Source organism: Maniola jurtina, chromosome 26 (assembly GCF_905333055.1).
Source record: "Maniola jurtina chromosome 26, ilManJurt1.1, whole genome shotgun sequence".
NCBI lineage: Eukaryota > Metazoa > Arthropoda > Insecta > Lepidoptera > Nymphalidae > Maniola > Maniola jurtina.
The window spans coordinates 2,600,277-2,608,188 of NC_060054.1; the positions used below are offsets into that span (position 1 = coordinate 2,600,277).

The 7,912-nt window shown below is 34.7% G+C and overlaps 1 protein-coding gene across 1 annotated transcript in view; it reads left to right on the forward strand.

Annotated features, from left to right (window-relative positions):
• Positions 1 to 7,912, forward strand: part of LOC123878747 (zinc finger protein 208-like) — a 36,171-nt gene that overhangs the window by 26,404 nt on the left and 1,855 nt on the right. The window lies entirely within an intron of this gene.

A 7,912-nucleotide genomic window follows, 5' to 3' on the forward strand; every position in this document is an offset into this window, starting at 1 on the left:
TGGATAGTACCAAGTCGCAAAGATTTTTTCGAAATTACTTATATATACATAGTTATATTATTTATTATTATATTAGTAAAATTATTATATTAAAGATATTATGTTTGAATAGTATTTTTTTGTTATTTGTATTGACTCATGAATATAGTATTTTAAACTGTAATTTTAGTTTTTTTTTAATTTCTGTTATCAAATCTTTGGGGTGGAGCTCATTATTTTAAAAACACTTGGCGCAATCCAGTAACATTCTAATACCTAAAACAAATGTGGATTGTATGAATCCATCGCGTATCCACTTCACATTCTGAAGTATAAAAAATGTTTGATCAAAAAAGGTAAACGTTGGAATAATCTCTTTCCAGGAATAAGAATCAAGAACGAATACCAAGAGTCGTACTTGCATCGCCTTGCAACCGTACGTAGAAATGTTATGATGCTGCTGCATTATGGGAACGTCATACCTTTTAACTGGAATACACGTGGTTTCAGATGCTTCTATTGCAGGAAAGAATTGAAAGACTGCGACTCGCTTAAAGAACACACGGTTATAAACCATAAGGTGATAGACTTAGAGGCGTTTATCCCGCAACGTATCATATCAAAAGATGTGCCAGTGAAAATGGATGTCACACACTTAGGATGTACAATCTGTGACATACCCCTAACTACCGTCGAAGACCTTATAGCACATATAGTGGGTACCCACGAAGAAGAATACGATAATTCTGTTGGAGTGTGCGCTATGCCGTTCATTCTAAACAAGGACTTGCTCCAATGCGTTTTGTGCGAAGAGAACTTTGATAACTTCACCTCAATGATGGGACATATGCACAAAAAACATATGGAGCACGCGTATATTTGCCAAATATGTGGCCAGAGTTACATAGACCAAGCGAGGTTGAAGCGCCATATAAGCAACACTCACGCCGGGCATCGCTGTAAATTCTGCAGCAAAATTTTCGAATCGTTCAACCAACTGGCGAAACACAAGGAAAGAATCCACGGGGTACAAAAGTTGATCGAATGCAATTTGTGCAGTACATCTTTTATGAGTCGGTATCAATTAAAAGTCCATATGGGTAAAGTCCACAATGTTGAAAAGTATAGACTTAAATGTGAACACTGTCCAAAAATTTGTACCACCAAAGGTGCGATGATGTTGCACGTCCAATCATTGCATTGCGACGCGAGGTTTGAGTGTGACATGTGCGATTATAAAGCAGGAATCAAATGGATGATAAAATTGCATAAGCGTAAACATTTTGGGGAGAAGAACTATGTGTGCAGTATATGTGATAGAAAGTTTGGGAGGTCGAGTAATTTAAGGGCGCATATGAAGGTGCATACTGGGAACTTCGGACGGGTATGCCGTTGGTGTCGACACGGGTACACGGATTTAGACAGTTTGGACAAGCATGAAAAGGAGATGCACTATTATGAAAAGTATAGTTAAATGTTTGGTACATTAACTTGATTAAGATCGGATATGTTGTTGTAAAGCTGTTAACGCATTACTTTTGCTGTGTTATGATCACAAAGCAACCTGAAGCGACGATTATACGCACAGTAATGTGTCAGCAGCTTTAGAAAAGCAACCCTACCGAGCTCACCCAGTGCTTTTCATACATAGCGGGAATGAAATGGATGATAAAATTGCATAAGCGTAAGCATTTTGGGGAGAAAAACTACATGTGCAGTATATGTGATTGGAAGTTTGGGAGGTCGAGTAATTTAAGGGCGCATATGAAGGTGCATACTGGGAACTTCGGACGGGTATGCCGTTGGTGTCGACACGGGTTCACGGATTTAGACAGTTTGGACAAACATGAAAAGGAGATGCACTATTATGAAAAGTATAGTTAAATATTTGGTACATTAACTTTAAAATCGTATATGTACTTGTAAAGCTCTTAACGCATTACTGTTGCTGTGTCACATGTCAAAAAGCAACCGGAAGCGACGATTAAACGCACAGTAATGTGTCAGCAGCTTTAGAAAAGCAATCCTACCGAGCTCACCCAGTGCTTTTCATACATAGCGGGAATGAAATGGATGATAAAATTGCACAAGCGTAAACATTTTGGGGAGAAGAACTATGTGTGCAGTATATGTGATAGGAAATTTGGGAGGTCGAGTAATTTAAGGGCGCATATGAAGGTGCATACTGGGAACTTCGGACGGGTATGCCGTTGGTGTCGACACGGGTTCACGGATTTAGACAGTTTGGACAAACATGAAAAGGAGATGCACTATTATGAAAAGTATAGTTAAATGTTTGTACATTAACTTGATTAAGATCGGATATGTACTTGTTAAGCTATTAACGCGTTACTGTTGCTGTGTCACATGTCAAAAAGCATCCGGAAGCGACGATTAAACGCACAGTAATGTGTCAGCAGCTTTAGAAAAGCAACCCTACCGAGCTCACCCAGTGCTTTTCATACAAACGTAGTTCGGTGCTCTTTTAAATATTAACTAATCAAACTCAATGATGTAGATTGTAGACACGTTCTACAAACAAGTGTAAATTAAAAATTTATAACACCCCCGACAAGTGAAGGTTGCAGTAACTAGAAAAGAGCTGATAACTTTCAAACGGCTGAATCGATTTTCTTGAATTGTAGCTAAGAACACTCTCGCTCAAGCCACCTTTCAAACAAAAAAAAACTAAATTAAAATCGGTTCATTAATTTAGGAGCTACGATGACACAGACAGATACACACGTCAAACTTCTAACACCCCTCTTTTTGGGTCGGGGGTTAGTAAAATATAATATCCCTGTCTGTGGTTTTCCAGGTTTCCGTAAAAATGTGAACTTTTAAAGATATAGACTACAGGCCCATGTTTAAAAATGGGTGGGTCATATGAACCACCAGGTGACGTATACAGGACGATATAAGAGCATAAAATAATAAGTTTCAGCACTATGCCGTCACTTGTAAGCTGTCCAACAGAGTGCTGGTGAGAATTGAAAAGTGCAGGTAGAGTGAGTACATTTTGGTCATATATTTTTGTACGGCATTTTTACCATCGATAGATCCATGAAAAATAATAAGAAAGCGCGCAGTGCCGTAAAAAAATGGTGCGCCACAAAGTCAGTAAATGTTTTGATTTTCTGACAATTTCCGGGGTAAATTTGGTCATTTAATTCTGTACGGCACTAGTTTCATACTGTTTCAATACAGCCTCTAATCCATTATTCCGCAACGCCGTACAAAAATCATGCGACAAGGGGAAAAAATTGAGGGTAGCAACGCCCTCTCTTTCCGTGGTCCGGGGGGTGATTTGAGAAAGTACGGCTTTGGTTCCAAAACATTATCTAGCACTCAAAAGTACTATTAAAAATAATGCCGTAAAAAAATTAGTGTTCATTTGAATGTGTATCAATAATTATCTTAATTTCATGGTATACTTAATTTTTAAAGCTGTAAAATCATTTGACTCTGTACGGCAACTTTTTTTTTAACATGATAGTGTAAAATACTATTGTTATATAGTATTGCCGTTCAAAAGAAACTGTTCTAAAAAAAATTATAGATAAATACAAAAACTGAAATTTTTCAAATTATTGCAAAAGTTTAAATATTCATAGATTAATAAAATATAGCAATTTTCTACGCTTTTCCCTTGTTTTAAATAGTATTAAGATAAATAAATTAGGAAAAAATTATGCCGTACATTTTAATGCAGACCATATCTTTTAGGCTGATGAAAATGACGCTACCATTTTAAGGGTAGTACTTTATGGCCATCTGATACTGTACGGCATTAACATATTTTTGAAGAGAACAATTGATAATATGATAAAATCACTATGCCGTCTAACTGAAGTGAACGGGTGTGTATATAATATCCACATCCCCTACAAACCTTTGGACCAACGAAAATGTACGGCATGTAAAAAAATATTATCTATGCATAAAACACTTTCAAAATAAATTAATTTTATGTTGTTTCAAATCACCCCCCGGACCACGGAAAGAGAGGGGGTTGCTACCCTCAATTTTTTCCCCTTGTCGCATGATTTTTGTACGGCGTTGCGGAATAATGGATTAGAGGCTGTATTGAAACAGTATGAAACTAGTGCCGTACAGAATTAAATGACCAAATTTACCCCGGAAATTGTCAGAAAATCAAAACATTTACTGACTTTGTGGCGCACCATTTTTTTACGGCACTGCGCGCTTTCTTATTATTTTTCATGGATCTATCGATGGTAAAAATGCCGTACAAAAATATATGACCAAAATGTACTCACTCTACCTGCACTTTTCAATCCTCACCAGCACTCTGTTGGACAGCTTACAAGTGACGGCATAGTGCTGAAACTTATTATTTTATGCTCTTATATCGTCCTGTATACGTCACCTGGTGGTTCATATGACCCACCCATTTTTAAACATGGGCCTGTAGTCTAATATATGGGCTCAAAATTTGCATATTAATCTTTGAGCCGATGTAACTTTGAAACTACATATTTTTACGGAAATCTGACAAATCATAGACACGTGTTTACAAAATTTCATTGAGTTTGCTTGGTTAATATTCAAATATTGAAAATCCAAATCCATGACTAATAATAATTAATTTATCATATTTAAAAGGTTACTTTATGTGATTTATAATAAATCAATCAAATAATGATTTTTAATGAAAATCAATTTAAATCAGTATGTTCTCTCTTACGAATTGATTGAAAAATTACTACTCAAAAGAGTGCCAAACGTTAATTTTTGATCTCAGTTTTTATTAGTATTATTACCTTAATTTATTAGTCTTAACTTATTTATTTTGAATCTTATTTTAATGAATTTTAAGACCTTATTGTGATTTATTCTGTTGTACACAATCTCTTAAACTAAATTGACAGATTTAAATCTAGTGCTATCCTTTTTCACAGAGAACATTATGAAAGGGATAGCCACACATTTAAACCATTTTAGTTAAGACATTGTGTAAAACAGATTAAGCTACATTTCTAGAATAAAATGGCAATGTTGATTATTTGCGATACTCAATAGTACCAACACAATCTCTAAACTAAATTGACAGGTTTAAATCTAGTGCTATCCTTTTTCGCAGAGAACATTATGAAAGAGATAGCCACACATTTAAACCTGCCATTTTAGTTAAGACATTGTGTGAAACAGATTAAGCTACATTTCTAGAATAAAATGGCAATGTTGATTATTTGCGATACTCATAGTACCAACACATTCTCTAAACTAAATTGACAGGTTTAAATCTAGTGCTATCCTTATTCACAGAGAACATTATGAAAGAGATAGCCACACATTTAAACCTGCCATTTTAGTTAAGACATTGTGTAAAACAGATTAAGCTACATTTCTAGAATAAAATGGCAATGTTGATTATTTGCGATACTCATAGTACCAACACATCCTCTTAACTAAATTGACAGGTTTAAATCTAGTGCTATCCTTATTCACAGAGAACATTATGAAAGAGATAGCCACACATTTAAACCTGCCATTTTAGTTAAGACATTGTGTAAAACAGATTAAGCTACATTTCTAGAATAAAATGGCAATGTTGATTATTTGCGATACTCATAGTACCAACACAATCTCTAAACTAAACTGACAGGTTTAAATCTAGTGCTATCCTTTTTCACAGAGAACATTATGAAAGGGATAGCCACACATTTAAACCTGTCATTTTAGTTAAGACATTGTGTAAAACAGATTAAGCTACATTTCTAGAATAAAATGGCAATGTTGATTATTTGCGATACTCATAGTACCAACACAATCTCTAAACTAAATTGACAGGTTTAAATCTAGTGCTATCCTTTTTCGCAGAGAACATTATGAAAGAGATAGCCACACATTTAAACCTGTCATTTTAGTTAAGACATTGTGTAAAACAGATTAAGCTACATTTCTAGAATAAAATGGCAATGTTGATTATTATTTGCGATACTCATAGTACCAACACATTCTCTAAACTAAATTGACAGGTTTAAATCTAGTGCTATCCTTTTTCGCAGAGAACATTATGAAAGGGATAGCCACACATTTAAACCTGTCATTTTAGTTAAGACATTGTGTAAAACAGATTAAGCTACATTTCTAGAATAAAATGGCAATGTTGATTATTTGCGATACTCATAGTACCAACACATTCTCTAAACTAAATTGACAGGTTTAAATCTAGTGCTATCCTTTTTCGCAGAGAACATTATGAAAGAGATAGCCACACATTTAAACCTGCCATTTTAGTTAAGACATTGTGTAAAACAGATTAAGCTACATTTCTAGAATAAAATGGCAATGTTGATTATTTGCGATACTCATAGTACCAACACATTCTCTAAACTAAATTGACAGGTTTAAATCTCTAATGCTATCCTTTTTCGCAGAGAACATTATGAAAGAGATAGCAACACATTTAAACCTGTCATTTTAGTTAAGACATTGTGCAAAACGGAATATGCAGAATAAAATGGCAATGTTGATTTATTTACGGTATTCAATAGCATTCATTTACGAGTAGATGAAGTATGAATAATAAGTATAAATAAATATTTGATTTGAAGTTACAACTTATTATTATTTTATGACAACCAGTTTCTATTTTATACTCAACCAGCCGATGCCCGCGACTTCGCCCGCTTGGATTTAGGTTTTTCGAAACCCCGTGGGAACTCTTTGACTTTCTGGGATAAAAAGTAGCCTATGTGCTAATCCAGGATATTATCTATCTCCATTCCAAATTTCAACCAAATCCGTCTAGTAGTTTTTGCGTGAAGGAGTAACAAACATACACACACATACACACAAACGTTCGCCTTTATAATATTAGTATATTAAGTCTTACCATCGTAGTTTTAAAATTATTTACTAGATTCATTTCTGAAAAACTAGTTTCTTAACAGGGCTCTATCCGTCACTCGCTTCATACAATCGTACTTCCAATTTCATTTGAATATTAAGCAACCAAAGTCCATGAAATTTTGCAGACATATTCTAGAAACTAATATCTGTGTCTGTGGTGTTTTAGATTTTTCTAAGAATATGTAGTTTTAAAATTACAGGGGCTCAAAGATTTGTATGTAAATTTTTAAGACCGCGTAACTTTAAACCGAATATTTTAACAGAAATCTGGAAAACCACAGACATAGATATTAGTTTCTAGAATATGTCTGCAAAATTTCATGGACTTTGGTTGCTTAATATTCAAATGAAATTGGAACTACGTTTGTATGAAGCGAGTGACGGAGAGACCCCTCTTTAGCCTGAAATAAAGTCACGGGAAGACACTAGTTTCTTTAAATTAATAATCATTAACCCTTCGCCGGCTCACTACTGAACACGGGTCTCCTTCCAGAATGAAAAAGGCTTGACCATAGTCCACCTACTATATTATATAATTCATTAAAACACAATAATTACAAAAATTAACTCCGAAAAGTTCTCCGCGGTGTTTCCATTAGATTATGACATGGGGTTATTCAACAACAAGTGTAAATTAAAAATTTATAACACCCCCGACAAGTGAAGGTTACAGTAACTAGAAAAGACCGAAAAGACCTGATAACTTTCAAACGGCTGAACCGATTTTCTTGAACTATTCCGCGCCTACGATCCAAAGTATCTGAGTTTTCCAAAACATCATTTTCAAATAAATAATTATGTATCAAGGCAACGTCCATCTTGACAGCTTGACATATTTTGTCAATTGACATAATATTATGAACCTAACGGTTATGTAACCTTCTTTTCTACAAGAAAACTAGAAAAGAGCTGATAACTCTTAAACGGCTGCACCAATTTTTTTGGATTATAGCTAAGAACACTCTCGATCAAGCCACCTTTCAAACAAAAAAAAACTAAATTAAAATCGGTTCATTAGGCGCTACGATGCCACAGACAGATACACAGATACACA